Source organism: Typopeltis vanoorti, chromosome 15 (genome assembly GCF_054136105.1).
Source record: "Typopeltis vanoorti isolate ZY-2024b chromosome 15, IOZ_Tvanoo_1.0, whole genome shotgun sequence".
In the NCBI taxonomy this organism is placed as follows: Eukaryota; Metazoa; Arthropoda; class Arachnida; order Uropygi; family Thelyphonidae; genus Typopeltis; species Typopeltis vanoorti.
This window is the reverse complement of record NC_143563.1, coordinates 70773863-70792353: the sequence shown is the minus strand read 5'-3', so window position 1 is coordinate 70792353 and position 18491 is coordinate 70773863. Positions and strand designations below refer to the sequence as shown.

Genomic DNA, 18491 nt, shown 5'->3' with positions numbered 1-18491 from the left:
AGTAGAAAAATGCAGTCATTATTGGGAGTTTCTGCTTTAGAAGAAGGAAAAAAAAAATAATAATAATATATATATATATATCACTCAGGAAAAAAAAAAAAAAAAAAAAATATATATATATATATATATATATCCCTTAGAAAAAGTAGCATTCATGTTGAATAGTAATAGTCAAGTTATTTTTGCCCTTGACTTATTTTGCTCTGGTATCTGTGTTCTCCTGTCTGATCAGCTGTTTTGTTTTCTAACCTGCCTCTTAGATTTCATATGTTAAAAGAAGTTTGAGCATTGTTGTGTATATTGCTAGCCTAGACTTCTTGGCTGATTTTTTCTTATTCCACATAAAATTATTTAACTTATCACATTCTTTTATTCCACCATCTATTTCCATATTCAATTTGCAATATTCACAAAAAAAATTGTGTCTAAACTAAAAGCTTGAATCCGAAAAGTGAATCTGATAGATTCACTCTGAAAATGTGCCTTGTGTTTTCTGTTTTCATACCCATTTTTTAGTTTCTTAGTCTTTGAAATATGAGTGATTTTCATCCAAATTTATATTATTATTATTATTATATGGGTATCTCTATGGAGTCAGAAGACTCATCATGACCTACAATAACCTTTATATACACAATACCTGTCATACTTCTTAAACTCATTCACTGTCAGCACACTCACAATAAATTCTTGCAATCCATTCTCCTCTCAAAGCAAAAAATTTAGTCTGCACATCCTCACTAACCACACTCTAACATTCACCATAGAGTACTGTATTCTATCTATTCATTGCTAGATTTTACCTTTAATGAACTTTTCCATTACTTTAATTACCACTCTGGAGATATTAATTGGTCTGTAATTTGCTACTTGTGTCTTGGAATCACCTTTATGTGAACTATGTTATCCTCTTTCCACTCCCTTGAAACCTTGCCAGAGTTTAGACTTAAACAATTTTATCAGTGGAGCTCCCAATTCTCTTGCATTATACATTCATGTAGCATACAGGTCGACACGAAATCTGGTCCCACTGCTATATTCACATAGAGATTTTTCAATATGCTGAGCACTTTCTGTTCATCTACCTCAATTCTGACATCAGGCTCTAATCACATCAGCAACTGTAAAATCTCCACTTAGATGAAATCATGAAAATATATTAAGGAACTCTGTTTAAGCTTTGCTCATATTTTTTAAGGATGATTAAGACACCAAGGAAACACTGTTCAAAACATTAAATCTGTATCATGTAAACAGAATCTTATATATATATATATATATATATATACACACATATAGCAAGGTTACATGTTACCTTCACTGTTATTTATGAATCACGTTATTAAGAAAAGTGATATTAAACTTGATGCCAAAAAAAATATATATAATGAAGGGGATACAAATCCTTTGATGTTTATCTGCCAGTAAGTGAAACTCTAAGAACTAGGACTAAGATCTATGAGTTTCATACTGAAAAACTATCGGCAAATCCAAGTGTAAGTAACCACTTGGTAGTACAACACCAAGGCAACTTGTATTAAAGGTGGAGCAAGCTCCCTCACTATCCTTGATATTTTCTCATAATGTAAAAACACAGCCTCTAGGGGGGATGTAATACTGTAATTACATTATGAGGAGAGGTCACTACCCAGACCAGTTTCAACCTTTTTTGAGGTCTCATCAGTGAGTAGGTTGACCTGGAAGATAACAAGGTTTAAGTGAAAAGAACTTACATACCTTCACTATACGAATGCCATAAAGGTGTGCCTGTATATTATTACATAGAATAAAAGCCAAAAGGCTATTTTTCTGGAAACCTTAATAATAATGAAGGGGATACAAATCCTTTGATGTTTATCTGCCAGTAAGCGAAACTCTAAGAACTAGGACTAAGATCTATGAGTTTCATACCGAAAAACTATCGGCAAATCCAAGTGTAAGTAACCACTTGGTAGTACAACACCAAGGCAACTCATATCAAAGGTGGAGCAAGCTCCCTCACTATCATTGATATTTTCTCATATTATGAGATATAATATCTCATATAATATCTCAAAATATTTCATAATATGAGAAAATATCAATGATAGTGAGGGAGCTTGCTCCACCTTTGATACGAGTTGCCTTGGTGTTGTACTACTACCAAGTGGTTACTTACACTTGGATTCAATTGATATTGAATATGAACTCAATTTTCTTAAAAAGTCTTTCTTTTATATATATATATATATATATATATATATATATATATATATATAAAAAGGAAATTAAATGACTTTATACCGAGAATGACAAATTTATTGTTAAGATACAACTAGTTTCATTGAAATACAACTTCTTCAGGTATCATTGGCAAAGAGTAAAATAAAAACTTTTTAAGAAAATTGAGTTCATATTCAATATCAATTGAATATGAACTCAATTTTCTTAAAAAGTCTTTCATTAACAATGGATTCTCTGTTAAAAAGATTATAAATTTCTCTCTGTCCACCACTCAACTGCTCTTGAAGATTCTTCTCCACCAAGAGGTTTTATTTCGTTACCATACATCCTCTCTCTCTCCCCGAAACTGGCAAAAATGCTTCAGAAATTCAACATTTGAACTTGCTTCACTACGTTCCCTAAACTTCGCTCCATACTAAGTAGACCTAAAATGAATCATCTTCCTATTCAGTATCCAGGAGTCTATAAAATTTTGTGTGATTGTGGCAAGCCATATTACGGCCAAACTTCTAAATCCATCCTTTTACACATGGAGAAACATCAAAAAGACATTTCTTACAACAGAACCAGAGCCAGCGCTCTCTCTAGCCACGTTCTTTCTCCGTCAACGTAGATGATGGCCGCCAACACATCGTTGATTGGCAAAAAACTTGTAATATCCATGTGTGCTATGATGAACTGGAAACAAGAATAATTGAATCTAAAGAAACATCACTTGATTCATCTCATATTAATAACAGCCTTAGTATAATATTTCTGATGCGCACATTGCCACTGTCCAATACTGGCGCACTAATACCAGCTCATGCGCGTAATCAACTTCAGTTGGAACTCTAGCACACATTCCTTTTAAATGTACTTGTTTTATACTAGATCTGTTAATGTATTTTTTCATGTGTCTGTTATTTTTATTTTACTCTTTGCCAATGATACCTGAAGAAGTTGTATTTCAATGAAACCAGATGTATTTCAATGTATCTTAACAATAAATTTGTCATTCTCGGTATAAAGTCGTTTAATTTCCTTTTATATATATATATATATATATATATATATGTTAAAGATACCAAGCAATTTTAAACCTGGTTTTACTCCATTTCCCAAGTAAGCAAACAGACTAAAAGTCAAGTTTGCGCCTGCAATTGATGCAAGTCTAACTGATCCCACAGGTAGTGCAGGACCAGGGCAACTCGTGGCAAAGGTGGAACAAGCTCCGATCACTAATCTTAATATTTACCCTTAATGCCAAAACACATCTCCAAGAAGGGGATGTAAGATGTTTTGTATTAAAGGCAAGGGGCCACTACCCAGACCGGTTTCGACCTTTATTGAGGTCTCGTCAGTGGGAGCTAGGCTAGAAATACCAAGATTTAGCAATACAGAGCTTGTAAGTATTTCGCCAAAACAAGTTACCATAAGGTGTTTTAACCTTATTAAATAAAAATCTCTGGAGGAGATATAAATGTAGAAAGTATTTTTACCTTGGGTATAAATATATGTTAAAGATACCAAGCAATTTTAAACCTGGTTTTACTCCATTTCCCAAGTAAGCAAACAGACTAAAAGTCAAGTTTGCGCCTGCAATTGATGCAAGTCTAACTGATCCCACAGGTAGTGCAGGACCAGGGCAACTCGTGGCAAAGGTGGAACAAGCTCCGATCACTAATCTTAATATTTACCCTTTATGCCAAAACACATCTCCAAGAAGGGGATGTAAGATGTTTTGTATTAAAGGCAAGGGGCCACTACCCAGACCGGTTTCGACCTTTATTGAGGAGTCTGTTTGCTTACTTGGGAAATGGAGTAAAACCAGGTTTAAAATTGCTTGGTATCTTTAACATATATTTATACCCAAGGTAAAAATACTTTCTACATTTATATCTCCTCCAGAGATTTTTATTTAATAAGGTTAAAAACACCTTATGGTAACTTGTTTTGGCGAAATACAAGCTCTGTATTGCTAAATCTTGGTATTTCTAGCCTAGCTCCCACTGACGAGACCTCAATAAAGGTCGAAACCGGTCTGGGTAGTGACCCCTTGCCTTTAATACAAAACATCTTACATCCCCTTCTTGGAGATGTGTTTTGGCATTAAGGGTAAATATTAAGATTAGTGATCGGAGCTTGTTCCACCTTTGCCACGAGTTGCCCTGGTCCTGCACTACCTGTGGGATCAGTTAGACTTGCATCAATTGCAGGCGCAAACTTGACTTTTAGTCTGTTTGCTTACTTGGGAAATGGAGTAAAACCAGGTTTAAAATTGCTTGGTATCTTTAACATATATTTATACCCAAGGTAAAAATACTTTCTACATTTATATCTCCTCCAGAGATTTTTATTTAATAAGGTTAAAACACCTTATGGTAACTTGTTTTGGCGAAATACTTACAAGCTCTGTATTGCTAAATCTTGGTATTTCTAGCCTAGCTCCCACTGACGAGACCTCAATAAAGGTCGAAACCGGTCTGGGTAGTGGCCCCTTGCCTTTAATACAAAACATCTTACATCCCCTTCTTGGAGATGTGTTTTGGCATTAAGGGTAAATATTAAGATTAGTGATCGGAGCTTGTTCCACCTTTGCCACGAGTTGCCCTGGTCCTGCACTACCTGTGGGATCAGTTAGACTTGCATCAATTGCAGGCGCAAACTTGACTTTTAGTCTGTTTGCTTACTTGGGAAATGGAGTAAAACCAGGTTTAAAATTGCTTGGTATCTTTAACATATATTTATACCCAAGGTAAAAATACTTTCTACATTTATATCTCCTCCAGAGATTTTTATTTAATAAGGTTAAAACACCTTATGGTAACTTGTTTTGGCGAAATACTTACAAGCTCTGTATTGCTAAATCTTGGTATTTCTAGCCTAGCTCCCACTGACGAGACCTCAATAAAGGTCGAAACCGGTCTGGGTAGTGGCCCCTTGCCTTTAATACAAAACATCTTACATCCCCTTCTTGGAGATGTGTTTTGGCATTAAGGGTAAATATTAAGATTAGTGATCGGAGCTTGTTCCACCTTTGCCACGAGTTGCCCTGGTCCTGCACTACCTGTGGGATCAGTTAGACTTGCATCAATTGCAGGCGCAAACTTGACTTTTAGTCTGTTTGCTTACTTGGGAAATGGAGTAAAACCAGGTTTAAAATTGCTTGGTATCTTTAACATATATTTATACCCAAGGTAAAAATACTTTCTACATATATATATATATATATATATATCACTTAGAAAAAGTAGCATCCATATTGATTAGACAATTTTTTTCATCTTCCATCAGCAATGTTTACACATGTTTTGAATAATAATAGTCAAGTTATTTTCTAATATCTTCATTTTTGATATGATTTTGCCAATAGTGCCATCTCTTTACCCCCCTAATTTTCCTCTGATATCTGTGTTCTCCTGTCTGATCAGCTGTAGTGATCACTCAGCAACTCAAATGTTTGTTTGTTTTTTTTCTGTCACCTTTCTATCATCACCATTGATTGAAGTCACTCCTTCTCTTACTTTCTACATATGGAAGAGATTTTCATTTTAGCAGCTATTTAAGTTAATTTAAGACTCTTGAAGACTTGTAAGAGATCGATTTAAGAGAACATCACCTATAAAGATAGAGTTGAAGTTGCTAAACTAAATGCCTTTTTTTTTTTTTTTTTTTTTGCATTCAAGTTTAACACTTTCATTGCCAAGCTGAAAATTGGAATTTCGTGTGGTGGCCAAATTTTTTTAATTTTTTTATTTAGCTAGCAATGTCAATGCGATAACGCGTGATCGGCCGTTTGGTGAGAACTTGCATCATGTGATTGCGTGATATCGTTCATTGCCAAGCTGAAAATTGGAATTTCGTGTGGTGGCCAACTTTTTTTTATTTAGTTAACGACGTCCACGCGATAACGCGTGATCGGCCGTTTGGTGAGGACTCGCAACGCGCGATATCGCGTGATTGGCAATGAACGTGTTAATATCACTTTTCTTAATAATGTGGCCCATAAATAAATTATAAATAACAGTGAAGATATATATATATATATAAAAGATTCTGTTTACATGATACAGATTTAATGTTTTGAACAGTGAAAGTTTTCTTGGCATCTTAATCATCCCTAAAAAAAAATTAGCAAAGCTTAAATAGAGTTCCTTACTATATTCTCATGATTTCTTGACTATTTGTTATAACATGAAAAAAATCTGGTTTTGATTTATGACCTACATCCTGCTTGTTCTTCACCAGTTTTCTCAAGAATGCTTGAATAAATATTTCCTACAGGAACAAATTACTCTATAATTTTCACAGTCAGTTTTGTTTCCCTGTTTATAAATTGTATAATGAGAGATCCACTCCAGTCATCTGGGATTCTATCTTCTGGCTAAGTCTTCTGAGTTATTCAAGTTATTCATTGTGGCTAGTATAAAATTCTAGTATGTTCACATGGAGATATTTCAATATGCTGAGCACTTTCTGTTCATCTACTTCAATTCTGATCAGACTCTGTCACATACATCAGTATACATCCACCGTACAAAGCACTGAATCAGCCCATTCATGAACTCTTGTGCCTAAATTCAGTTGCTTGCTCCTCATTGTCTGATGAGGAAATTCTAGTAAAGCTTCAGAAATGAGTGACTCGGGCACTTTTATTAGGAATTTCAAATATCAGTTATGGAGAGAGGTTGAGGAAATGAAAATTTCAGAGTTTAGTGGATAACAAAAAAAAGAAGTAATATTATATTATAGAGACTTTTAAGTATATTTTAAGATATTTTACTACTTAAAATGGAAAGGATTTTCTTAGAGTGGTGGGAAGATGGACTATTTCTAAAAGTGTAAATGTGTACCGAAGAAGAGAATGCATAATTGAAGAGCACTGAAAATGCTAATATAATATGAATGAGTTTAATTTCAGTATGATAGATATGTTTGCTGATTGAGTGAGTGAGATCTCTTTTGATGATTGTATAAGTCCAGTAGTTTGTTGAAATAATTTCTCTTTGATTTCATCTCCAGCTGCCTTTTCACATTTCAGGTTTCTAATGAGCCATTTATACAGTTGCACTGGTCACCTCACTTATTCATTTTTCAAAGTAATTATATATATATATATACACAAACACACACACACACACACACACACACACACACACACACACACACACACACATATATATATATATATATATATATATATGTAGAAAGTTTTTTACCATGGGTATATAGTATATTAAAGATACTAAGCAATTTTATAAGCTAGGTTTTAATCCTTTTTCCCAAGTAAGCAAACAGACAAGTATGTCAAGTTTGCACCTGCACATAGTGCAAGACTGAGGCAACTCTTGCAAGTAGTGCCACACCGAGGCAACTCTTACAAGTAGTGCCATACTGAGGCAATTCGTGGTAAAGATGGAGTAAGCACCAATCACTTTCCTTAGTATTTTCCCCTAATGCAAAGCACATCCCCTTGCAGAGATGTATGATGCTATGCATTAAAGGCAGGGACCACTACCCAGACCGATTTCGACCTTTATTGAGGTCTCATCAGTGGGAGCCAGACCTAAAAATGCTAAGGTTGAAGAGCTATATGAATTTTACCTAAACAAGTTGCCATTTTATAAGCTAGGTTTTAATCCTTTTTCCTAGGATTCTTATCATTAAAACCTAGCTTATAAAATTGCTTGGTATATTTAATATACTATATACCCAAGGTAAAAAACTTTTTACATCTAACTCTCATCCTGAGATTTTAATGATGTCAAAGCACCTTGTGGCAACTTGTTTAGGTAAAATTCATATAAGCTCTGCATTACTTCAACCTTAGCATTTTTAGGTATGGCTCCCACTGATGAGACCTCAATAAAGGTCGAAATCGGTCTGGGTAGTGGCCCCTGCCTTTAATGCATAGCATCATACATCTCTGCAAGGGGATGTGCTTTGCATTAGGGGAAAATACTAAGGAAAGTGATCAGAGCTTACTCCATCTTTACCACGAGTTGCCTCAGTCTTGCACTATGTGTAGGTACAAACTTGACATACTTGTCTGTTTGATTACTTGGGAAAAAGGATTAAAACCTAGCTTATAAAATTGCTTGTATCTTTAATATATATACAGGGTGTTCGGGATAAATTTGACATATTTATAATTAATTATATTTTTCCGTAAGTTACATGTATTAACACACACTTCTCTTCATTTAAAAGTTTGGACCCTTCTTCATTCATATACAAGATGTCAGAAAGGATGGATAGCTGGAACCCACCTGAATCATGGAAGAGAATAACTTGTATCATGATGATTCGTGCCCGCCATCAAAATAATGATATTACGACTGCTGCCCAATGCTCCCTGAATACAGTAAAAACAATCAGGCATGAACTAGAGACTTGCAATGGTGGCTACGAGGATGTAGCAAGAAGAAAGATCCCTAGCAGACGATCTGATTGCGTTCGTACAGCAGAATTCCTCGCAAATCTGCAGGAACAGGTGTTGAAGAACCCTGGCATTGGAATTCGGGCTTTGTTCGTGGAGTTGCTAACTGTAGTCAAGCCCTGGATAACAAGGGTAGCCAATGGTAGGCCGTATGTATGGCAGCAGGATTCGGCCCCTTGCCACATTTCTGGGAAAAGTCAAAAATGGTTGTCTGAAAATTTCTACGACTTCACCAGTCCAAATGTTTGGCCTCCAAACTCCCCAGACCTTAACCCCATGGATTATTTTGTATGGGGGGCAGTTGAAAAAGACACCAATCGCACTTCCAGTAATACAAAAGCCCAGTTAATGGATAAAATTAAAACAGTTTTTGCGGCCCTTCCCAGGGAGACTGTAGCATCAGCTTGTTCGAGGTTCCGAAGCAGAATTGAAGCTGTGATCGATGCTAATGGTGGTTATTTTGAGTAAATCTTGTTGATAGTATTGTAATTAACTCTGCCTGTAATGTTTTTTTGTCAATTCATTAAATTTAATAGATACAAAGAAGATTTTCTTTTTCCTTACGAAACTGTCAAATTTATCCCGAACACCCTGTATATATATATATATATATATATATATATAATCAGCCTCCTCACATGAAAGGTTGCAAAACTTATAGCAGATTGGTGCTATATACAGATAAATTAACTCCAGATATCCATATTATTCTTAAATCCCCCACCAGCTTGTGCTAAATGGAGTAGGGAACCATGGTTAACTCTAGAAAATGTGTAAGAGAAAGATTAAACAAGTGGTTTGGAAGCATGTGAGATCTAGAATCTTTTCGTGGTATATTGAATATGTGAAATGGGCTACTAGTGGATGTTGAGAGGGTGTCTTCAGTGAATGTCTTCAAAGAAAAATATGATAAGTATTTAGTTATTATGACTAGAAAGAGGATCTCTCTCAATGAGCCACACCTGGAGAAACTTATATTACCATAATAATAATAATAATAATAATAATAATAATAATAATAATAACAACATTCACCCAGAAATGTTCAAATATGAAGCATATTTTATACAAATAACTACATTGCATAATTCAAGTCTAATTCTAGATGACTGGAGGAGAGCAAATTTTGCTGGCCTCTTTGGCTGAGTGGTTGGCATATCTGCTTTCCAACCAACCAGTTGCATGTTCAAATCCCACTGTGGGCATGGATGTTTGTGATCATCTTTAGTCAGGGAGATGAATTTCATCACATGGTATGAGACCACTGCCCCACTTATGGCTTGAAAATGTTCATGTTTGCCCTCCAGAGCAGGATTTCCAGACTATGCAGATAATAAACAAAAATACCAATATATCAAATTAATTTAAAAAAAAAAAACCTATCCCATCCACAGTACTAATACCTTTTGTGGTTGGAGTCGCATGGAAAAAAAAAAGCTCTCATAGTACCAATCTCTAAAAAAAAAAGGGGGGGGAGGGAAATAAAACTGAATATAAGAACTATAGAGGAATTTCCCTCCGTAATAATTAGTTATTATGCAAGCTCCTTGGAGTCAAGGACTCCAAGGAGCTTGGACTCACTAAGGGAGGGTCCTCTTTCAGGTCATACTGTGTGCCTAAATACCTGTTGTATCACTCTTTAAAAGCATCTCCATGGGAAAAAAAAAAGAAAAAAAAAAAGAAACCTAAAGATGTGCTTATAACATGCATAACCCATTCCCCCCCCACACACACACACACACACACACACACACACACAAAACAAGATCTTTGATTTCACATGCCCCCTAACCAAATCCTTATTCACTTTCCAGGGAGATGAGGCTGAGTTTGACTTCCACAAGCTGTAATATCTCACTTGTGTCTATATGTTAAGATCCCCTAACCAACTTGTATATTCCTGTTTTATGGAATCTTTAAAGACCAGATTCAATCAATCCTCACACGAACAATTCCATAGGCACAATATCATCTTGTTTATTTGCTGCTGTAGCTTTTCAAGAGTTTTCTCATCTCCTTTGAACCCATGTGACCATTATCTGAGCATGGTAAGACATAATTTTACCAAAGCCTTATACAGTAAAAAAATAACCTCTTTATTCCTACAAATAGTGTTCTCTTCAACATTGTGATGAATTAACTACCTTAGCAATGCCCTGCTCCCCTACAACTTTAACTCTCTGTCTGCCATTACAATAGGTTTCTTGCTTCATTTACTACTTGTAGAAAATTACCATTAACATAATGATCTGCCCACAATGTCCTTAATCTGCAATACATAATCTTGCACTTAGCAACATTAAATTGTCATTTACCTATAGAACCAATTTGTTGAAATCAGCTTGCCAGGATTCTGTAATTGAGATGTCCTCTCCTTAACTTTGCATCATCAATAAATAATTATATGTTGAATTTTTTAACTTGGTTCCACTATAACAAATAATAATAATAATATAAATATATTATTATTATTACTTTACACCTCCAGGGAGTCCAAAGACTCATCGAGGGAGGGCACTTGCTCTACAACTCTCTGTCTCCACCACTCAATCCTCTAACTACAGCGAACCACATTATCTACACCAACACCATCTACTGTCCTCCACCACCACTAGTATTTTCAAAGACAATCACAAACATCCATGCCCACGGCAGGATAAAAAAAACTTTCAACATCTATCTCTCATCCAGAGTATTTTATGACCACTTGTATATGAGAAATATATGACTTCTGCATCTTCAACCTTGGTATCTCTTCTGAGTCTGGTTCCCACTGATGAGACCTCAATAAAGGTCAAAACCAGTCTGGATAGTGGCCCTTCCCATTATGCATAGCCTTATACACATCCAAAAGAGTGTGTGTGCTTTGCATTATGGGATACACTCTAAGGTAAATGATGTTAAGTTGTTATCCTCTATGTACAAGTAGCTTAGTTGTGAAGATACTTCATGTGGAAAACATTTTTTTGCTTACTTGGATAAAGGGTTAAAATCAAGAATATGAGTCTAGAGAAAGGTAACCAGTGAGGTACTGCAAGTTAAACAAGAATAGTCAAAGTACAAAACCGTGCAGTACTTCACTGGTTACCTTTCTCTAGACTTAGATACTTGTCAGCTAGCACTCTCCTATCCATATCACAAGCCTGTTTGGCATATCCATACTTTTGAGTTTGTAGCAACCTCTCAGGCAGAATCCTATCAAATTCCTTGTAGCATACATTCCACTTTATTTAAATCTGCAGTCATTCTACTATAAAACATCAGCAAATTGCTAAATCATGCTCTCCTCTGTCGATCAATCTACCCACCACTGGATGCAGATCCTAACTAGCCTCTCCAGCAATGACACCTCAAAGATTCTGATCTATAATTGGTTGCCACTGTCCTAGTTCCACCTTGCATAAAATAATTACTTGGCTTCCTTCCACTAATTAACAAATGTGGTTCATATTGAGACTCAAGTTGAACAATCATGTCAGAACACTGCTGATTCCCTTGCACATTCCTTCAGCACCTGTGCCGATACTCCATTCCAGTCCTATTTTTGTAATAGACCTTCTTGTGATAGACCTTCAACTCATTCACCTCAATCTCTCCATCCAATTCCACTTTGGCATCCTGACAGCTTACTAAACCTGTACCTTAAGTGATCAATTCTGCCGTCACTAAGATTATTCTTTCAGTCAGTGTATTCTTCATTATCCAAGGGATCTTTTATCCATTTTTACAATATGCCCTCTAGATTTAAACTCTCTGTCTGCAATCGCTCTCATATCCCTGGTCTCATCAGTTTCTTTTGCTTTGTATTGCCATCAACATGATAATACAGTAAACCTCACTTTATTACTCCGATTGTTTTTTATTACAACTGATAAAAATTTGTTATTCATGTATGAGATGCTGAACCACAGAAGCAAGGTGATGTGATTGGGTTACTAATAAAGAATTTTAATTAGCATGAATGATTTCTAATAACTGAATCAACATGGTTTATTTTTTATCCACTGATTGTGGTTTTTTCTTACATCACAATATATTGCATATATATTTGCATTTTGAAAACATCATCACTGCCTGGATCACATTACTGCAGAGAGGAAGCCTGCAGTTAAACCCAACTGTTGTAATTTGCCTCACTCTTCATTTGTTGTCAATTTAGTTTGAAATTCTTTATGGTACAGTCTGGAAGGAGGATAAGTAAATTTGTGAATACAAAATTTTTAAAGAAATGGAGAGAGCAATAACATTAGTAGAGAAACATGAAATTTTTAGCCTTCAAAAATCCAGAATGAATTTGATGGAACTTGCTCTGAGTTTCATTTTTCCTATTGTACAATGAGCAAGCACCACTGTAAAGAATACACAAAAAGTTTATATTATACTATGTTTTATTTTAAACTGCATTTCCAGGATTTTAATCCCAATGCTTGACACTGAGCCTATGGGAAATTAGGAATTGATTTACAACAGTCACTTAACAACAGTTTTTTTCAGGAACTAGTTAGGTTGTAAAAGTGAGGTCTGCTATATGCCAACTGATAACCATTATCCATAGCCCCACTTCATTCTATTTAATAAATCATCGTGCAGGATCTCTCTCACTCTCTCAGATGTATTATATAGTCTGAGGATGACCTTTAATACAAAACTGAGTCCTAGGAGTGTCAAAAAAATGTATGATGAATAAACCTTGTTGGCCCACAATTTTTTTTTACTATTGTTTCACACCAAGGTGGGATCAGTGAAAAATCTTTCTAAAACAGTGAATAAAGAAGGTACAGATCAGGTTTATTTGAGAAACAAGTTTCCAAGGATTACCAATACTTAAAAGAAGAATAGAGATGAACAGATATGATATTTTTCGTGAAGATAGACAGGGAAGAAAAGGAGGAGGAGTACTGTTAATGGTAGCAGATGAGTTGTGCCCATCTAAGGTGGAATTGCAAGGTGCAAATTGTGGTCACGGTTTTGAGGCCGTATGGTGTGAGGTAGAAGTTAACAGGAGGAAATATTTAGTTGGGTGTTGCTATAGACCTGGTAATATGGAAGGTAATGAGAAGGAAATGTATAGGCAAATTGGCCTAGCTAGCAAGTAACGAGTTATCATTATGGGCGACTTTAATTATGGTGATATAGATTGGAAGCAAGAGACTGCATCTGGGGGTAAAGAAAATGAATTTTTGGAGTTTTTGAAAGATAATTACCTTAGGCAGTACGTAACGGAGGGTACACGAGGATCAAGAGTATTGGATTTGATCATCTCATCAGATGATGTTATTATAAATGAGGTGTCAAATCTTCCACCAGTTGATGAGAGTGACCATGAGGTGATCACGTGCAGGATGACCAGTCATTCGAGGACGTCTGTTAGAAAGGGATATATGTGGAATTATAAGACTGGTAATTACGAAAAGCTCAGGAAACAGCTTGCGATAATAAATTGGAAAGAAGAACTGGATGGAAAGGATATCAATGCTGCTTGGGCCATACTCAAGAACTATTTGGTGGAGGCAATATCAGAGTGTATTTCGAGGGTCAAGAGGGTAAACAGAGTGGGTGTAAAATGGATGAATCAAGAGATAAGGTATGCAATATGGAAGAAGAAGAAGGTATTATGGAAGAAACACAAAATGAGTATATATAACAACCAATTGCATGAGAAGTACAAAGAGCAGGCGAGGAAGGTGACTAGCTTGATAAGGGTAGCAAAAATGCAGTATGAGCAGCAGTTAGCTAAAGCAGCCAAAAAAAAAATCCTAAGGAGTTTTTTCGATATGTCGCCAGTAGAAGAAAGAATGATTATGGTAGAATGGGATTGATTGGTGAAAACGGAGGAATGATAACTGCTGCGGAGGATATAGTTGAGATATTTAATGAGCAATTTCTAAAGGTATTTCACTCTTGCGAATGTGACATCATGCAGAACTTGAAAGTTGTGGGAGAAGAGGAGGAGGAGGAACTGTTAGTAAGTGAACAGGAGGTATATGAGGAATTGAATAGACTTGATGTAAATAAGGCTGTGGGACTTGATGCTATTTCACCACGTGTCTTGAGGGAATGTGCCAGAGAGTTAACAACAGCTTTTGTATATCTTTTCAACATGAGTCTCTCACTGGGTCAAGTTCCAAAAGAGTGGAAAGAAGGTAAAATTGTTCCAATTCATAAGGGAGGTGATAAGAGTAAGGCTTTGAATTATAGACCAGTCTGTGTGTCTGGAGTTGTGGTCAAGGTATTAGAGAAGTTAGTTAGGAATAAAGTTCAGAATTGGGTTGACAACAGAAAAATACTCTTTGGTGGCCAGCATGGATTTACTAAAGGAAAATCATGCTTTAGCAACCTGCTTACTTTTTATAATAAAGTGACAAATGCGTTGGATAAGGGTATTGCATATACAGTGGTATATTTAGATTTTGCAAAGGCGTTTGATAAATTGCCACATGACAAGCTGGTAATTAAATTGGAACGGATGGGGCTGAACAGTAGATTGGTTCACTGGATTGGAGATTGGTTGTCTGATAGGTATCAGCGAGTTGTCTATGGAGGAGCGATATCACAGAAGAGGAAAGTTACTAGTGGTGTACCTCAAGGGTGTCTGTTTTGGGTCCATTGCTGTTTAATTTGTATGTAAATGATATTTGGAGAGGTCTGAATGGTGATGTACAGTTGTTTGCAGATGATGCAAACTTGGGGAGAGCTATCAGGAGTAGTGTGGATGCTGTAGCTTTGCAAGAGGACTTGAATACACTGGCTGAATGGGTAAATAAGTGGGGATGTCAATTCAATGTTTCAAAGTGTAAGGGTTTGAAATCTGGGAAGCAGAGATGGGATGTAAAGTACACAGTCGGTGCAAATATCTTGGAAGAAGTAGAGGAAATGGGAGATCTGGGAGTGATTGTAGACAAGGACCTAAAATTTCGGGGACATGTTACTAAAATAGTGAAGACAACACAGCGGATGACGGGAATGATGCAGAGGACATTGACTTGTAGAAGTAAGGATGTTATGGTTCTTTTATATAAGGCTTTGATCAGGCCACATATGGATTACTGTGCACAGATCTGGTCACCTGGTTTTCAAAAAGATGAAATTGCGTTGGAAAAAGTTCAGAGGTGATTGACTAAGGGTTTCTGGTCTCTGGAACGTAGAGTATGAAGACAGATTGACAAAATGCAATTTGCAGAAATTGGTGGATAGAAGGAGGAGGCGGGGGGATATTATTGAGACATATGAGCTGTTAAGTGGTTATTACCAGATTAACGTCGGGGAGGTTTTGCACAGAATGGGTGAGGATAGCAGGAGAACAAGAGGTCATTCCTGGAAGCTGTATAAGGAGGGTGTGAGCAAGGGAGTGAGGAGCAGGTTTTTTGCATGGAGAGTGGTGAGTGATTGGAATGCTTTGCCCGAGAGTGTGGTGGGTGCAGAGACAGTGAATATATTTAAGGCACAGTATGATAAACTGTGTGTATAACAGTGGACCTCCCACGATGAGTCTTTGATTCCATTGAGGTTTTTGTAATAATAATAATAATAAAAGGCTTAATGAAGCTAACAATTTATAAAGGATGCAGAATAAACATTGTTAAAAAAACAGCATGACAAGTTCTTGAAAACTGTGAGAATATTTTAAGAAATGAAAAATCCAAAAATTATATTGAAGTAAACTTTTTTCCAGTGAATTGAAGTTGAAGTAAATGATGAATTATATGAGCATGTTAAAAGATTCCTTAAAGAAATGGTAGGATATTGCTACAATGCTACAGTACTGCTTGTTTATAATCAGCAGCAATAGACATTATGTCTAAGTACAAAGCAAAACATCAAGAAAATAAAATCATGTAAACAGTTGTTTTTTAATATACATTTTCATAAGATTCAGTAACATTTAGCATTATTGCAAGAGGTTTATTTCAGTTTTACCTTGTGCTATACCAACAGTTTTATCAGAATACCTCACATCTTTTTTCAGAATGTTATTTTGGTATTTTTAATACCAAATTATTTGTTTAATAGTAATTCTTTTAAGATTTCAAAAAAAAAAGGAAAAAAGAAATTCCTTCCATTTTTATCTTCTGAGTTGTTTGTATAATTTTTTCTTAACCTAATCCTATCAGCAATAATGTGTAAAATGATTTTATATAATTGTATATCATCATCATCATCATCACCATCAAATTCCTGCCATGTACCCTCAAGGGGTGTACAGGATATGATAGTACTACATGAAAAATTTACATCATTACTAACTTCCTATCTACAATTTTCCTCCAAATCAGTCTGTTACTTGTCAAGACTCCAACATTACCAGATCTTATATTTCTATCGTCTAAGGCACTTTGTACCATATCAATCCACCTGTATCTTGGTCTTCCTCTGGGTCGCTTTCCTTCCAACTTGGCAGAGAACACTTGTTTTGCTAATCATTCCTCGCCCATTCTGTTTAAGTGACTATACCACCTGAGATTATCTCTGCTAATGCATTTCTGGATGCTGACAATGTCAAGTTCTTTCCTAATATTCTCATTTTTAATATGATATTGCCATTGATGCTATCTGTTCATGCCTCTAATCTTTCTCAGGACTCTCGTATCTGCGGTCTCAAGTCTTTGGTCAAGTGTTTTACTTCTGACCCAGCTCTCAGATCCATAAGTTAAAACTGGTTTGAACACTGTCTTGTATACAGCTAATTTAGTTCTGACTAATTTCTCTCTTATTCCATATGAATTTATTCAATTGACTTCCTACCATACCAGCATTGTTGATTCTGTTGTCTATTTCCATATTTAATTTACGATCTTCACTAAAAATCGTGCCTAAGTAGGTGAAATGTTTTACTTGTTCGACAGGTTCTCCATTCACAACACGGTTGACATTTTCAATGATTCTGCCTATTTTCATTGTCTTTGTCTTTTTATTGCTGACCATCATACCATATCTATTACAACAGCTATTCAAATTAGTCAGAGAATCTTGCAGACTTGTAGTGGATTTATACTTCTAAATAAATTTGTCGGGGTGCTTAAGGGTCAAAGCTGTATAACTGAGAGGAGACCTCCACATAGCCTTTAAAGGAATGCGGAGAACCGACCAGGGCTTCTGACCTAATGTCCAATCCTCACCTTCTCGTGGTGCACCCTGTTGGGTATCTACTTGGATACTGAATGGACGAGGATGGGCTGGCAATTTGGGATTTAGCCGACCAAATTGTATTCTTATTGGTTAAACCAAAATAAAAAATGATGGTACAACATGACAAAATTTCATGCCGGCTGGGGTGTCGCCCGGTTAAACAAGGCCCCCGTTGTTTTCGCCAGGGAACCAGGGCGAACAGCGAAAAGTCAGCTACTGGAACAAAACTGAAAACAAACCCCAACTCAACATCACCAGAGTTAAAGATCGGTACTATCAACGTAAGAAGCCTGAATGGCAAAGAAATGGAGCTAGCTGAGGAATTAGATAAGTACCAGATCGACATAATAGGGGTGACTGAAACAAAAAAGACCAAAACTGGTGAGATCTTTCTGAGCAATAAATACAAAATGTTATATTCAGGCAATGACAATCAAGGAAAAGAAGGAGTAGCCATAGTATTCAACACAAAATACGAGGCTAATCTTCTTGAATGGCAGTCAGTCTCAAGTAGAGTAATGTGGGCAAATATGAGAATGGGGAACTGGACAATGAGACTTATTTGTGCCTATGGTCCCACAGAAGGTTCTACTAAGGTAGAAGTGGAGGAATTTTTTGACGCTTTAGAAAAAGCAACTGACACAATGAAAAAGGAAAAGTTGGTCCTTGTTGGGGATCTAAATAGCAGAGTAGGAAATGATTGTGAGACATATAAAAATAT

At 36.0% G+C, this 18491-nt stretch overlaps 1 protein-coding gene across 2 annotated transcripts in view; it reads left to right on the top strand.

Annotated features, from left to right (window-relative positions):
* Window positions 1-18491, top strand: part of LOC150098870 (tetratricopeptide repeat protein 21B-like) — a 388504-nt gene that overhangs the window by 354557 nt on the left and 15456 nt on the right. The window lies entirely within an intron of this gene.